At 36.7% G+C, this 17,464-nt stretch overlaps 1 protein-coding gene and 1 pseudogene across 4 annotated transcripts in view; one reads left to right on the forward strand and one right to left on the reverse strand.

The window, feature by feature from the left end:
• The window catches only part of MEMO1 (mediator of cell motility 1), a 128,641-nt gene that overhangs the window by 83,722 nt on the left and 27,455 nt on the right, over positions 1-17,464 (reverse strand). The gene's annotated exons all lie outside the window — the stretch shown is intronic.
• On the forward strand, positions 8,272-8,694 carry LOC132687267 (large ribosomal subunit protein eL31 pseudogene; annotated as a pseudogene).

A 17,464-nucleotide genomic window follows, 5' to 3' on the forward strand; every position in this document is an offset into this window, starting at 1 on the left:
AAAAGCTTCCCAGATTGAAGAATATTTGGGTTTAAAGAGGTCGCGTCCTCTCCCCATTCCCAGAAGATCATACCATAAAAGTTTTGAAAGCCTCAGCCATGCTCAAGAACTCGTACCTTTAAGAGGTCTTAGACAATATCACTGGCACCTTCTTTTAAACCACGGCCACCAGAAAAATTCAACTAAAGAAATAAAAACTCCTTCCCAAACCCCCTCTGCACTTAGGCCAATTAGATAGATAGATAGATAGATAGACAGACAGACAAACAGACAACCACTCAACCAACCTTAGCTCTATAAGCCAGCATTTCCCAAAATCAGAATTGGTAGACCCCTGTATCAAAATAAATTGGAGGGGGTGAGTGAGTCAATGATGACTATGTTGGGGACAGGAAAAACAACAGTACCAATACCAATGACAATTAAGGAAGACCACGAAGTCTTTTCTAAGATGAAGACTTTGACTTGGACACACTGAAAGTTTTAGGAGGCAGAAAGACAACTAGGTAAGATGTCTAGCTGGTAAAGAGTAAGAGCCTTAAGTGCAGAAAAAAGCATGAATGACAGAAATGTATATTTCAGAGCCATTTAATCAGTGGTGAAAGATGAGAATGGCTGAGCAATCTTAATATGCACAAACTATTGATGACAGCACAACTGCTAAAAACATAAGTCTTTGGATACAGACACTTGAGCACGCAAGTAAGAAGTTGAGCCAGGGAGAAAGAAAAATGAGGTGCAGCTCAAGAGACAGAGGGAAAATACAGTACAGTGAAAGCAAAGAGTTAAAATTTTCAATGTAAACAGAATTTGATGCACTGTAATGAATGAGCACAATGAGAACAGAGAAAATGCTAGTCAATGTATTTGGTGAGTATGAGAAATCAGTAACCCTAGGGCAATTAGTTTTCAGTATTTGGGGGTAAACATTAAATTACAAGTAGTGAAAGACCAGAGAAGTTACAAGAAAATGGAGACGGCAAATGAAAACCACTCCAAGAAGAGTTGAAAGCAGCTATCATTGCCTTTTTTTGATTTAAAAAAAAAAAAAAAAAGGTCTCTATGTCTCCCAATCTGAAATCTCCAACACCTCAAATACATCAATTCACTCACTTTATGAAATAGAACCTTAGGCATTAGCAATCATATGTTTAAACCTCCCAACAAAGTAAGTTATCTTTGCTGTCATGGGAAAGTCAACATTTTTTAAGCATGCTTTTGGAATAGATGGCAACCAAAATGAATATGAGAGGGCATTTTTTGGAAGATAGTTTCTAAGATTTTTCTCTACACATTCAAATTAAACATGTATTAGACATTAACAATCCTGTACGTGGTTCTATAGAACTCAAGCCAATAGTTCATACCAGTTTTTTAAGATTTTTTTAATGTTTATTTTTGACAGAAAGAGATAACAAACAGGGGAGGGGTAGAGAGAGAGGGAGGGAGACAAAGAATCCCAAGCAGGCTCCAGGCTGCCAGCACAAAGCCCTACATAGAGCTTGAACTCATGAACCATAAGATCATGACCTCAAAATCAAGATTCAAATACTTAACCAATTGAGCCACCCAGGCGTCCCTTAAAGATTTTATTTGTAAGTAATCTCTACACCCAACGTGGGGCTGGAACTCACAACCCCAAGATCAAGAGTCACATGCTCCACTGACCCAGCCAGCCCGGCACCCCATCAATAGTTCATGTTAAAAAGGAGAGTGATAATTTAAAATACTAGCATTTGGTAATGGTAGCAAAGCTTTCATCTAAGGACATCAAAGCAACTCTTAAACACCTATTAATTATAGTCATTCTGAACTGTCCTGTTTGCTGCAGCAGAATACAAGCATGAACATGATCACCTTCTACCTGAATGACACAAAGTATTATTTAAAACATTTGTGTTTAATATTCAATAATTATGATAAATGGGGGTATAACAACAAAAGTTGTTTTGGATAATAAGTACTTCAAAATGAAAAGTAAAATCTTCTCAACATGAACTTCAGTAACTGTCATCCAGAAAAATTCAGAAGGCCAGAATAAACTTTTTTTATTCTACTAAAGAAAAAAATCTATTAAACAAACTACAAACACTGTAAAAAAATACAACAAAAACACTGTTTTCAGCTACTTTAGATATACTTGATGTTTAATTCAAAAAGGAGGTAATAAGGCAGAAAGAACTACAAAATGGGAGTAGAGGAACAGCCAGAATTTAGTGTACCTACAATGTGACAGGCACAGTACTGGGTTCCTTAAAATGTTATTCTTGGTTAACTGTCATAGCAATCCTATGACACAGTCACTATTATTTTTAGCTTACAAACAAACAAGAACACCAGAGTTTCCTCAAGTTCATATAGCCAGTAAAGGGCAATGCCAAGATTCTTGGCCACGCTGGTCTGTCTCTGAGCTGTGAAGCTGTCCTACTCAGCACAGTACCTACTCTAAGAAGCAAGTGATCCAGGTTAAAGTACTAACATTTCCACAGATCTAGGCTTCAGTTTCCTTTTCTATAAAATGAAGAGAGTAAACTCAATTATGTCTATAATTCTAGGTTATTATAATATACTAAGAGGTAGAATTATTTAGATTCATGCTTAAAGATACTTACCAATCACTTGTATACATTTTACTAGGTATAGCTCTAGACTATCAGCTTTCATTCTATGCTTTTCTTGAGTGTTCTATCAGAAACTTAAAAAAGATCAACATAGGGGGTACCTGTCTGGCTCAGTCAGCAGAGAATGCAACTCTTGATCTCAGGGTCATAAGTTTAAGCCCTACATTGGGTGTATAGCTCACAAAAAGGGAGAGAGAGAGAGAGAAAGAAAAAAAGAAAGAAAAAGATCAACATAGGAGAGACAGAGCAGATACCAAGACCTCTTTCCCAAAAGAAAAGAAATACAAAAAAAGAAATATATAAGACAAATGATGCTTAAGAAATTACAACTTTTTTTTAATGTTTATTTATTTATTTTGTGAGAGAGAATGAGCATGAGCAGGGAAGAGGGACAGAGGGAGAGGGACAGAAAATCCCAAGCAGGTTCCAAGCTCAGCGTGGAGCCAGACACAGGGCTTGATCCCACAACCCTGGGATCATGACATGAACTGAAATCAAGTCAGACACCCAACAGATTGAGCCACCCAGGTGCCCAAAAAAATTACACCTTGATAAAAATCCTAAAACAAAGCCTTTTAACATAAAGCTTTTAAATTTATGAATCTTAATGTGTTTTCATCATCAAAAGAATCACCAGAGTTCATTTATTAATTGCCAGCATTATTTATAAGACTTTGACACTTTGACTTTAAGACAGTAAAGACTGAGGTTCTTTGGAAAAATGGCAGATTCTACATCTGGGGCAGGAAATGTAAAATGAGCCTGGAACATCTTATCCCAGATATGATGGTTAATTTTATATGACTCCTTGACTGCCAGGATGCCCAGACATTTGTTCAAACACTATTCTGGGTTTGTCTGTCAGGATGTTTCTGAATGAGATTAACATTTGAAATTGTAGACTAAGTAAAGCAAATTGCCCTCCCTGATGTGGGGAGCCCTATCCAATCATTTGAAGGCCAGAATGAACAAAAAAGCTGACACCCTCACAAGTAAGATGGAATTCGTCCTGCCTGACAGACTTCAGGCTGGTACACTGGTTTTCTTCCTTCCTTCAGACTAAAACCAAAAAACAACACTGGCTCTTCCTGAGTCTTGAGCTGGACCAGAACTACATACACCACTAGCTCTCCTGGGCCTCCAGATGCTAAGCACAGATCTTGAAACTTGTGAGCCTCTAAAATTCATAAGCGAATTTATTATAATAAATCTCTTTCTATATATATGCATATATCCTTTTGGTTATGTTTTTCTAGATAATACAGACTAATATACCACAATGCAGGAAAGTTATCAAAGACTATTAGGGCCATGTCTAGAGGACTCAAGAGTTAGCTTAAAGAGACTCCAACTGACTAAAGATGGGACAAACTGAGTATCTTTTAAGTCTATGAGTTCACAATGACACTTGAAAAATTTTTTTTTGCTGGTCACCTGTATCCAAAGGTATCTTTTATCCTAATGCTAAGGAACCAATTCATTATTTTGATAACTGGTAAATAAAGGAAAAGGATCAAGCATTACTTATCCCACTTTTTCTAAATGAACTGTTCCTTCAAGTAACTAGATTAATTGAGGACAGGAAATATCCTCTTAGAGAAATATTATGGATAATAAATGAGGGTAGAATGATTAAAAACTGTCACCACTTCACAAGTCCTAATAAATTATTAGATCTAAACAGTGATCACGAATGGCTACCGGTATCACCAAAGAGAGACAATCAGGCAATTCCCTACTGTCTGACAAAAACAAAAACAAAAACCCTAAGTCTGATCTAGTCCCTAAATCTGTGTTGTTCACTACAGGAGTCACTAGCTCCATGTGGCTACTAGGCACTTGCAATTGTAGCTAATTCTAATTGAGATGTGATATAAGTGTAAAATATACACCAGATTTCTAAGATTTAGTACAAAAAATGTAAAATACATCAATAGTTATGCTGGCTTCATGTTGAAATAATATTTTGGATATAGTAAGTGGGATAAAATATATTAAAACCAATTTCTCGGGGCGCCTGGCTGGCTCAGTCAGTTAAGCGTCTGACTTCAGCTCGGGTCATGATCTCATAATCTGTGAGTTCGAGCCCCGCGTTGGGCTCTGTGCTGACAGCTGAAAGCCTGGCACCTACTTTGGATTCTGTTGTCTCCCTCTCTCTCTGCCCCTCCCCGCTCACACTGTCTCTCTCTGTCTCAAACATAAATAAAAACATTAAAATAAATAAATAAATAAATAAATAAATAAATAAATAGCCAATTTCTCCTGTTTTAGGTTTTTAAAGTGGATACCAGAAAGAATTCAAATTACCAATATGTGGCTCAAATTTATGGCTTTCTTTTAATTTATACTAGACAATGCTGCTCTAGATCTAATTAACAATTTTTATAAAATAAATGTGACAGAAGAACATGTTGAACACCATCCCAGAGATGGAGTTACAAAGATCCAGCCTGCAAGAATCTCTAAAAAAGAAAAGACCCAGTCTCTTCAACAACAAAACAAAATTGCAAGGAAAAAAAAAAGAAAAAACAGAGTGAGATGGAAAGGGAATGTGTAGATTTGAAAAGACATAACATCAGGAAGGAGGCAAAAAGTCTCTTCATCACAGCTTTTCTTTCTTTTTTTTTTTTTTTTAACATTTATTTATTTCTGAGAGAGAGAGTCCAAGCATGGGAGGGGCAGAGAGGGAAGGAGACAGAAAATTGGAAGCAGACTCCACACTATCAGCACAGAATCTAACATGGGACTCGAAGTCATGAACTATATGATCATGACCTAAGCCAAAGTTCAACGCTCAACCGACTGAGCCACCCAGGTACCCCAGCTCTTTGACATTAAACTGGAAAAGACAAGAAAAGAAAAGGTATACAGATCGGGGAAAAAAAAAGAATAAAAACTGTCCATCTAAGCAAATGACATGATCATCTATGTAAAAAAATCCACAAGAATCAGTAACAACTCCTGAAATAAATGAGCAAGTATAGCAAGGTTGCAGAACACAGGTTAAAATACAAAAGTCAACTGCTTTTCTATATACCAGCAATGAACAAGTGGAATTTGAAATGAAAACACAGTAACATTTATATTAATACCAAAAAAAAAAAAAAAAGATGAAATACTTGGGTATGAAACTAACAAAACTGTATAAAACCTACATGAAATAAACTACAAATTCTGATAAATGAAACCATAGAACTAAATAAATGAATGGAAACATATTCCATGTTCATGGATAGGAAGACTCAACATTAACAAGATGTCAGTTCTTCCCAATTTAATCTACAGATTCAATGCATCCCAATCAAAAGCCCAGCAAGTTATTTTGTGGGTATCAACAAACTCATTCTGAATATTTATTTCATGGAGAGGCAAAAGACCAAGAAAAGCCAACATAATATTGAAGGAGAACAAAGTTGGAGGACAACTGCTGCTACCCAACATTAAGACTTACGATAAAGCTACAGTAGTCAAGACAGAATGATATTGGCTAAAAAACAAATACAGCAATGGATCAGAATAGAGAGCCCAAAAATAGACACCCGGAAATATAGTCATCTGATCTTCGACAAAAGAAAGGAGTCAATAAAATTAAGAAGAGTCTTTTCAACAAATGGTGGCTGAACAAACAGACATCAAATATGGTAAATCTCTACCTCTTCTATTCAATTTTGCTGTGATCCTAAAACTGCTCTAAAGAAATATTTTTTTAATAATAATAATATATTTTTTAAATACTTATGAGACATATTAACCACTTGCAACATATAAGCCTTATTTGAATCGCAACTTAAAAACAGTTTAAAAAAAAAATTGTGACTGGGCGCCTGGGTGGCTCAGTCAGTTAAGTGTCCAACTTCAGCTCAGGTCATGATCTCATAATTCGTGGGTTTGAGCCCCTGCGTTGGGCTCTGTGCTGACAGCCTGCTTAGAGCCTGGAGCCTGCTTCGGATTCTGTGTCTCCTTCTCTGTCTCTGCCCCCCGCCCCCGCCCCTTGTGCTCTGTCTCTCGAAAATAAATGTAAAAAAAAAAAAAAAAAGAAATTCTAATAATCAGGAAAATGTAAGCATTAATTGGATATGAAATAACGACTTTTTTACAGTAATGATATTAGTACAGTTATGTTTTAAACTTTTAAGAATTAGTTTCTTTTAGAGCTATATACTGAAATGTTTACAGATAAAATGATATTCTAGGATCTGTGTCAAAATAATATGGGGGGTAGAAGCGCCTGGGTGGCTCAGTCAGTCAAGTGTCCAACTCTTGATTTTGGCTCAGGTCATGATGTCATTAGTTTGTGGGGTTGAGCCCACATCAGGCTCCACACTGACAGCACAGAGCCTGCTTGCGATTCTCTCTCCCTCTTAGCCCCTCCCCCCTTTCTCTTAAAATAAATAAACTTTAAAATCATAATAATATGGAGGTAAAAATAATATGGGAGGGCAGACACAAGGGGATACAGGTGAAACAAACTGGCAATGGACTAATAATTTTGTAGTCCTGGGACAGGTAAATGGGAATCCATTACACTATCCTCCCCAGTTATGTAAAACCACAGAATTTGAGTTAAAAAGAACTTTGGACGGGTGCCTGGGTGGCTCAGTCAGTTAAGCATCTGACCTCAGCTCAGGTCACGATCTCACAGTTCAAGAGTTCAGGCCCAGCATCAGGCTCTGTGCTGACAGCTCGGAGCCTGGAGCCTGCTTTGGATTCTGTGTCTCCCTCTCTCTCTGCCCCTCCCCTGCTCAAGCTCTGTGTCTCTGCCTCTCAAAAATAAATAAATATTTTTTAAAAAAGAAGAACTTTGGAAATCAGAGAATGGTAAACGTGAGCGAAAGAAATGGAAACAAAGCCAAAAATATCTGAGTTTGTGACCTGGATAAAAAACTTTGAGTTTCAGTTTTTTCATCTATAAAAATAAGTATAAAACACTAAGCACCTTACACAGGGTGGCTTAGCATTAAGTGGAATAACACATACAAAAACATGTATTTCCTTAAAAAGCCAACTGTATCCTAAAGTATTAAACAAACACAAACTCAACTGGCCTAATCTCATTTTGAAAGTGAGAAAAATTTTTTAAATCCTCATAAGTCTACATGCAATTTGCTCCTCCTTCCTAAAACCATCCCTTTATCCCCAGTAACCATCACTTTATCCCCAGAATATACTGTATACAGTGTATCCCAGTTTTATACAGAAGACACTCTACATATTCCCCATGCTTAAATGGTGACTTATTTTAAGATGAAAAGAATTTTACAAACTTACCACTCACCAGCTAGTGTTAGTTACTACTACCAGTTATTTGGTGATTTTTAGAGTTCCAAATAGACACACTTCTTTTGGCTAACAGGTGGTACTTATTACTTTTGCCATTAAGAAATAGTTCAATGAGGGGTGCCTGGGTGGCTCAGTCAGTTGAGCGACTGACTTCAGCTCAAGTCATGATCTCACAGTTTGTGAGTTCGAGCCCCGCGTCGGGCTCTGTGCTGACAACTCAGAGCCTGGAGCCTGCTTCGGATTCTGTGTCTCCCTCTCTCTCTGCCCTCCCCCGCTCATGCTCTGTCTCTCTCTGTCTCAGAAATAAACATTAAAAATTAAAAAAAAAAAAAAAAAGAAAGAGAAATAGTTTAATGAGCTTCCTTTCCAACCCAGGCCCAGCAGAATGGCTCCCGCAAAGAAGGGTGGAGAGAAGAAGTGTCATTCTCCATCAACGAGTAGCGACCAGAGAATACACCATCAACATTCACAAGCGCATCCATGGAGTGGGTTTCAAGAAGCATGCTCCTCAGGCACTCAAAGAGATCCGGAAATTTGCTATGAAGGAGATGGGAACCCCAGATGTGCGCATTGACACCAGGCTCAACAAAGCTGTTTGGGCCAAAGGAATAAGGAATATTCCATACCATATCCGTGTGCAGTTGTCCAGAAAACATAACGAGGATGAAGATACACCAAACAGGCTCTATACACTGGTTACCTATGTACCTGTCACCACTTTCAAAAATCTACAGACTGTTAATGTGGATGAGAACTAACTGCTGATTGTCAAATAAAGGTATAAAACTATAAAAAGAAATTGTTTAATGAGTGTTTGCTATTAAAACTAGCCCTGATATTCACATCCCAGAGAAAGCTAAATCACTTGATGCCAGTTCTTTACGGATTTCAAGGATGTCACACATATTTTAGTTAAAATTTATTAAAAATTTCTTTCCTCAGGGTGCCTGGGTGGCTCAGTCAGTTAAGCATCTGACTTTGGCTCAGGTCATGATCTCATAGTTTGTGGGTTCGAGCCCCACGTTGAGCCCCATGTTGAGCTCCACGCTGGCAGTGTAGAGCCTACTTGGGATTCTCTCTCTCACCTCGCTTCTCTCTCTACCCCTCCCCCACTTGTGTGTACATGTGCTCACTCTCTCAAAATAAATGAATAAACTTTAAGTAAAAAAAAAATTTCTTTTCTCAATTTTTTTAAGTTAAATACCTTAGGAAAGAATAACATATTTAGGCAAAAACAACCTAATAGATGCTGCAACATTTGTACAATGGTATAAAATCATTTCTGTCAATGGTTATTTTGGGATGTCAAATTTTAGATACTTACTTTGGTCACCTCTATATAGCCTAAAGTTTTCTATATAATGAAGCATTTTTATGATGGAAAAAAAGCTTTGTATAAATATAGAATAATAGAGGACTTCATTCTATAAAGGGACATGGAAACAATAATGAATACTAAATTGTTCTGTAGTTACTAATGTAACTTCATTAAATGAAAATTGCTATGTAAAAGAAGTTAATAGGTCTCAATCAGTTGGTCATCAATTAATAGTAACTATTTTTAATAGAAATATAATATTTTAATAAAATTTTATAAATTTTTAATATTAGTGTCCAGTGGAAAATTTTTAAATTTTGAGGTAACATTTATGTAATTGAAGAGTTCTGAAAATAGTTACAATGACATTACTGTTCTGACCTCTGTTCTCATATATTATCTTGGAGAGCCATCTGAGGCCTCAGAAGAATGAGGGAATGACCAGGAAGCTCAGACAACAGGAATCAAAATTTACAAGTCCCAACCAAGAGTCAGGAGTCCTGCCTGTGTAACTCAATCTGTGGTTCAAGAACCACATTCAAGAAATCAGCTGGTGTGCTTAATAAAAAATCAGACTCCCCCAAAGCCTAACCCAAAAAGACTGAATCAGAATATATATGAAAGTATCAAGCCACATAACAGCACTTCACTAAAGATTATTTTATTTTCTTCCTATAAACCTTAAATAGCTTCCCCCAGCCCATGAAACCATCTCACATCATTTAAATAATTCCAAATATCTCATCTTGCAAAGTGATCCTAGTATCTGGTTCTGCCTCTCTTGGCAACAGGATGCATCCGCAGACCTGGGATCCTTCTGGCTTCAGTTAACACCAAGGGACCCAGGGCTGCCTACACCTAAGTGGGGCCGACTACAAAGAGCTTCTACCTTGGGATTAACAACTCTGCTCAGGAGCTTTCATGTCCATCTTCTAACCTGGAAGTCTCTGAATTTTGCACTGCCTACAACTCCTAATAGTATTAGCAGATTTCCTTCTCCTGGTAGCAAACCTAGCTATTTGTTCTGCCAGTGACTCAACTGCAGAGTGTTCTGTCAGTGACCAAATTGTATAGTGATAAATCTTCGAAGAAGTGCCTCAGATTAATTACAAAGGAGGCCTCCTTCTCTTACTTTTTATCTCCTTGATAACAAAACTACCTTCCACACTTCATATCCCTGAATTTCAACTCTATACTCTCCCCCAAATTCCTGACATATAAACTTTTATTTCACAATCAACATCTATTTGTGTTTTTTGTTTTTATCTTAATTTTATTGTCAATGTTGTCCATTATAGATAGAATTTTAGATATAAATACATCTTCTCTCTAACGAGGACATTTCCATTCTTCGTTTTTAACCTATTCTCAAAAGCTAGAAAACACTACAGTACTGTTTCAGGTTACAGCGTATTATTTATGAAAGAAAATTTTTAAAAAATTTTTAACGTTTATTTATTTTTGAGAGAGAGACAGAGCATGAACAGGGGAGGGGCAGACAGCTAGGGAGACACAGAATCCGAAGCAGGCTCCAGGCTCTGAGCTGTCAGCATGGAGCCCGATGTGGGGCTCAAACTCATAAACCTTGAGATCATGACCTGAACTGAAATCAAGAGTCAGACACTTAACCAACTGAGCCACCCAGGCACCCCTATAAAACAAAACTTTAAAAGGGTGGAGATATGTAGTTGATTAAACTACTAAAAAATTTAAAATACCAAACATTTTGATTTGATCATATGTACATACTATATTTTTATTAATATTCATTAATAATGTTTATTTTAGGGTCACTTGGGTGGCTCAGACAATTAAGCCTCTGACACTTGATTCTGGCTCAGGTCATGATCTTCATGGTTCATCAATTCAAGCCCTGTGTCAGGTTCTGCATCAGCAGTAGAGAAACTACTTGGGATTCTCTCTCTCTCTCTCTCTCTCTCTCTCTCTCTCTTTGCCCCTTTCTCTCTCTCTTAAAATAAATACATTTTAAAAAATAAGAATAATAATGTTTATTTTAGGCAAGTGTTATAAACAATTCAATATTATTATACAGAAAAGGCTAGTTACTACATCCAGTTAGTCATTTAAGACTGTATTAATCACACAGGAAACTTTCTGGCAGGATTCCTAATCTCCAATATTTTAACAGAAAGTTACATATGTTGAACTTCCAGTTAAGTGAATATATCAGGTTACAAAGCCATATATATATATAGGTGAAATGAAGTTATTTTAGGATAAGAGATGATTTATTTCAATTTTACATTTACTTATATTTTCTAAATTTTCTTTAAGGTATCTGAACTACTTCTGTAATAAGAATAACACAAGCTTTTCTTTTTCATAATTTTCAATAGCCATCTCTCCAAACAGAGGAACAATTCTGTTCCTGGGCGCTCACAACACTTTTACTCCCTACACTTCAAAATGTGGCTAGTTTAAAAGAGCTAATGTTGGTTTAATTGATCTCAGCCTCTGTCCTATTTCAGACAACTACTCAAGCAGTTTTATAGTTACGTTTGTTTCGTTGATTCATCCACTTAATCAAACATTTTATTAAATACCCATTCAATGTTAGGCACTGTCACATCCTGGCTTCCTAATGAGTCTTAAGGTAACTGTCTGTTGACATCTTTCTTTTCTTTTATTTTATTTTTGAGACACCAAGAGACAGAGCATGAGCGGGGGAGGGGCAGAGAGAGGAGACCTAGAATCTGAAGCAGGCTCCAGGCTCTGAGCTGTCAGCACAGAGCCCGACACGGGGCTAGAACTCACGGACCGTGAGATCATGACCTGAGCTGAAGTTGGACGCTGAACCGACTGAGCCACCCAAGCGCCCCTGTTGACATCTTTCTTGACGAAACAGCATACATAGTTCTCATTCACACTCAGGATGCACTATAATTCCATAGAGATCGAGTAAAAAAATACTGTATCTACATGAGCAAAACACCTTTTATTGCCACCATTAATACCTTGTCCAATCTGAAGCAATGTTTCAGGTTGAAAGTTATTTCATACAGTCACCCACTAACTAGCCAGGAAAAGTTTACCTCTCTCCAAACCCCACCTAAAAATTTTGCCTTTTTTACATTTTCAGATTAACTTACACATTGATACATTCACATGGATGCTAATAACAGCCTGCAAATTATGAGATATTCAGTTAAATTATAAAGATTGTAGACCCTTCTTTCTTGGGTATAAACATAAGACAGGCATATTTATGCAGAAAAATGTTTAAAAGAATAAACTTTCTGTTTGGAAATGCCACTAAAACCAAGCATGAGGAAGATTCAATAATATAAAATTGAATCAAAAAAGTCTTACCACCAGATTCAGAAAAATACAAACTAGTAATAGCACCATACAAAATTAGGATTAGGTGTGTGGTACATTTTTTTGTTAATAATCTTTCACTCAAATGTTTCTCTAACTGGTATACCTGGGATGTGGTCTGGGAGTATAATGAACCTAACTCTAACTCTCCTTGAACTGATGTACAGTAATGCCAGTACACAGCTACTTTTGGAGGTGATATTTGTCTTCTGTTTCCTATTCCTCCATCTTTTAATGTGTGTGAAAAACTGAACTGCGTTAGAGAAACATACCAAATCACGAAATAATCTAAGACAAAAATGAAAGCTTTATTTAAAAACTAATTTAAAGAAGACAACACTAATGACCTTACAGAAATAAAAAAGGTTATAAGGGAACACTATGAACAACTGCACACCAACAAATGAGACAACCTAGATGAAATAGATAAATTCCTAGAAACACACAAACTATCCAAATTGACTGAAGAATAGAAAATTTCAACATATGTATAACAAGTAAAGAGACTGAGTCAGCAACCTCCCAACAAAGAAAAGTCCAGGACCAGAAGGCTTTACTGCTGAATCCTACCAAACATATAGAATAGAATTAATGCAATCCTTCTCAAAGTCCTCCAAAAAACAGAAGAGCAGGGACCACTTCCTAACTCACTCTACTGCGCCACCCTGATAACAAAGCCAGACAAAGACATCACAAGAAAACTACAAACCAATATTCTTTATGAATACAGATGGAGAAACCCTCAGTGAGATACCAGCAAATGAAATCCAGCAACACAGTAAAAGGATTATACTCAACCAGTAGAATTTATCTCAGGAGTGCAAGGGCAGTTCAATATATGTAACTAAACAATGCATTAGACCACATTATTAAACGAAAGGAAACACAGCACATGATCATTTCAATTGACACAGAGAAAGCATTTCACGAAATCCAACACCCTTTTGTGAAAAATACAGACTTGGAATAAAAGGAAACTTCCTTAAACTAAGAAAGGGACATTTGTGAGAAAACCCACAGCTAATATCATACTCAACAGCAAAAAGTGAAAGCTTTCCCCCTAAAATTAAGAATAAGACAGGAATGCCCACTTTTGCCACTTCTATCCAATATTGTAGTGGAAGTTCTACCCAAAATAATTAGGCACGAAAAAGAAATAAAAGGCATCCAAATTGGAAAGGAAGATACAAACTCTCTCTATTCACAGATGACTTACATTAAAAAGTTCTAAAGAAAAAAAACATTCTAAAGAACCCACATTAAAACTATTAAAGCTAATAAAGGAATTTAGCAGTGTTGTAAGAAGATCAAACAAAACTCAACTGTATTTCTATGCATTAGTGAGGACCAACCCAAAAAAGAAACTAAGAAAACAAGTCTATGTATGATAGAATCAAAAAGAATACTTAGCTATAAATTTAACCAAGTGTATGAAAGACATATACACAAAAAAGTATAAATATTACTGAAATAAAGATCTAATAAATGAAAAAAAAAATCCTGTGTTTATGAGTTGAAAGACTTAATACTGTAAAACGGCAATACTCCCCAAAGTGATCAAAGGATCCAATGAAATCTCTATTAAAATCTCAACTCTCTTTTTTGCAGAAATGGAAAAGCTGATCCTCAAATTCATTTGGAATTTCCAAGGGCCCTGAATAGCCAAAATAATCTTGAAAAGAACAAAGGTAGAAGACTCACAATTCCCAATTTCAAACCTTACTACAAAACTAAAGTGATCAAAATAGTGTGGTACTGGCATAAGGACAGACCAATGGAATAGAACTCAAAGTCCAGAAATATGTCCAAACATCTATAGAATAGAAAAGAAAATCCAGCAATAAACCCAAACATGTATAGCTAATTCAATGGCAAAAGAAGAAACTCTTCAACAAACGGTGCTGAGACAACTGGACATCCACATGCAAAAGAATATGGGAATGCAAGCTGGTGCAGCCACTCTGGAAAACAGTATGGAGGTTCCTCAAAAAACTAAAAACAGAACTACCCTACAACCCAGCAATTGCACTACTAGGCATTTACCCAAGGGATACAGGTGTGCTGTTTCGAAGGGACACATGCACCCCAATGTTTATAGCAGCACTATCAACAACAGCCAAAGTATGGAAAGAGCCCAATGTCCATCGATGGATGAATGGATAAAGAAGATGTGGTATATACACACAATGGAGTATTACTCGGCAATCAGAAAGAAGGAAATCTTGCCATTTGCAACTACCTGGATGGAACTGGAGGGTATTATGCTAAGTGAAATTAGTCAGTCAGAGAAACACAAAAATCACATGACTTCACTCCTACGAGGACTTTGTAAGAGACAAAACAGATGAACATAAGGGAAGGGAAACAAAAATAATATAAAAACAGGGAGGGGGACAAAACAGAAGAGACTCATAAATATGGAGAACAAACTGAAGGTTACGGGAGGGGTTGTGGGAGGGGGGATGGGCTAAATGGGTACGGGGCACTAAGGAATCCACTCCTGAATTCATTGTTTCACTATCTGCTAACTAATTTGGATGTAAATTTTTAAAAATAAAATTTAAAAAATAAAAAAATAAAGTATAAAAAAGATGTGGCATACATACAATAGAATATTACCCATCCGTAAAAAAGAATGAAATCTTGCCTTTTGCTAACACATGGATGGATCTAGAGGGTATAATGCTAAGTGAAATAAGTCAGTCATGGAAAGACAATACCATATGATTTCACTCATAAGTGGAATTTAAGAAACAAAACAAATGAACAAGAGATACACACACACCAAAAAAAGAAAAAACAAACAAACAACAACAACAACAAAAATCCCTTTTAAATATAGAGAACAAACTGGCAGTTACCAGAGGGGATATGGGTGAAAGAGGTAAAGGGGATCAAGAGCACACTTACTGTGATGATCAGTGGGTAATGTACAGAACTGTGCAATCATTATATTGCACACCTGAAATTAAATATAGCGCTGCATGTTATTACACTTGAATGTAAAAGAATAAATTAATTTTTAGAAAAGAGAAAAAAAAAGAATAAAGCTGGAACCCTACCCTCACCCTATATACAAAATTTATCTCAAAATGAACCAATAACCTAAATGTAACAGCTAAAACTGTAACACTCTCAGAATAAAAACAGGGGCAAATCATCACGACCTTGCATTTGCTAACAATTTGGGTGGTTTTTTTTTAACGTTTATTTTTATTTTTGAGAGACAGAGAGAGACACATCATGAGCCAGAGATAGAGGGAAACACAGAATCCAAAGCAGGCTCCTGGCTCTGAGCTATCAGCACAGAGCCCACCCAACATGGGGCTCAAACCGATGAACCATGAGTTCATGACCTGAGCCGAAGTTGGACACTTGATTGACTGAGCCACCCAGGCGCCCCCAGCTAAATGTTTCTTATTAGACATACTATCAAAAGTACAAGCAAACAGGGGCGACTGGGTGGCTGAGTTGGTTAAGTGTCCAACTCTTGATTTTGGCTTAAGTCACAATCCCAGAGTTGTGGGATCGAGCCCTGCACAGGGTCCATGCTGAATGTGGAGCTTGTTTAAGATTCTCCCTCTCCCTCAATCCCTCTCCCCGACACATGCATGCATTCTTCCTCTCTCTCTCAAATGAAATGAAATGAGATAAAAATAAACAAAATGACTTTAAAAAGTATGAGCAAACAAAAGAAAAAAATAGGTAAAAGTGGACTTCATCAAAATAAAAAAGTTCTACACATGAAACGATATTGTCAAGAAGTTGAAAAGACAACCGTAAAGGAGAAAATACTTGCAACTCATATATCTGATAGAGAATTAATACCTAGAATATATACAGAACTCTTACAACTCAACAACAAAAGGACAAGCAACCCAGTTTAAAAAAGTGCAAAAGACCAGAATAAACATTCCTCCAAATAAGGTATACACATGGCCAATACACACATGAAAAGATGTTCAGTATCATTAGTGATTATGAAATGCTAATCAATCTACACTGGCATACCATTTCACGCTAGTTACAATGGCTATGAAAGAAGGAAAGGAAAGGAAAAGGAAAACAAAAAGGAAAAGGAGAAGGAAAAGGCACCTGGGGCCTGGTTTAGTCAATAGAATATGCAACCCTTAATCTCAGGATCATAAATTAAGCCTCATGTTGGGCACAGAGCTTACTTTAAAAAAAGAAAAAGGGGCACCTGGGTGGTTCAGTCGGTTAAGCCTCCGACCTTGGCTCAGGTCATGATCTCGTAATTCATGAGTTAGAGCCCCACATCCAACTCTGTGCTGACAGTTTGGAGCATGGAGCCTGCCTCAGATCTTGTGTCTCCCTCTCTCTCTGCCCCTCCCCTGTTTGTGTGCTCATGCTCACGCTCGCTCGCTCTCTCTCTCTCTCTCTCTCCCTCTCAAAAATAAACATTAAAAAAATTTTTTCTAAAGAAAATAACAAGTGATTGACAGGATGTAGAGAAATTAGAATGTTCATATGTTGCTGGTGGGACTATTACATGGTACAGCCAGTGTGGAAAATAGTTTGGCAGTTCCTAAGTAATTCCTATAGAATTAGCATATGATCCAGCAATTCCAACAACATCCAAAAGAAATAAAAACAGATATTCCAACAAATATTTGTACACAAATCTCCATAACAGCACTAGTGACAAACACCAAAAGATGAAAACAATTCAAATGCCTACCAACCGATAACTGGATTAACAAAATGTGGTATGTGCATACAAAAAAATATTATTCAATCGTAAAAAAGGAATGAAGTACCAATATATACTACAATTTGGATAAACCTTGAAAACATTATACTAAGTAAAAGAAGCCAGACACAAAAGGTCACAAATTGTATGATTCCATTTATATGAAATGCCCTAAATAGGTAAATCCACAGAGAC

The sequence above is a fragment of the Panthera onca genome, chromosome A3 (genome assembly GCF_046562875.1).
Source record: "Panthera onca isolate mPanOnc1 chromosome A3, mPanOnc1 haplotype 2, whole genome shotgun sequence".
Taxonomy (NCBI): Eukaryota; Metazoa; Chordata; class Mammalia; order Carnivora; family Felidae; genus Panthera; species Panthera onca.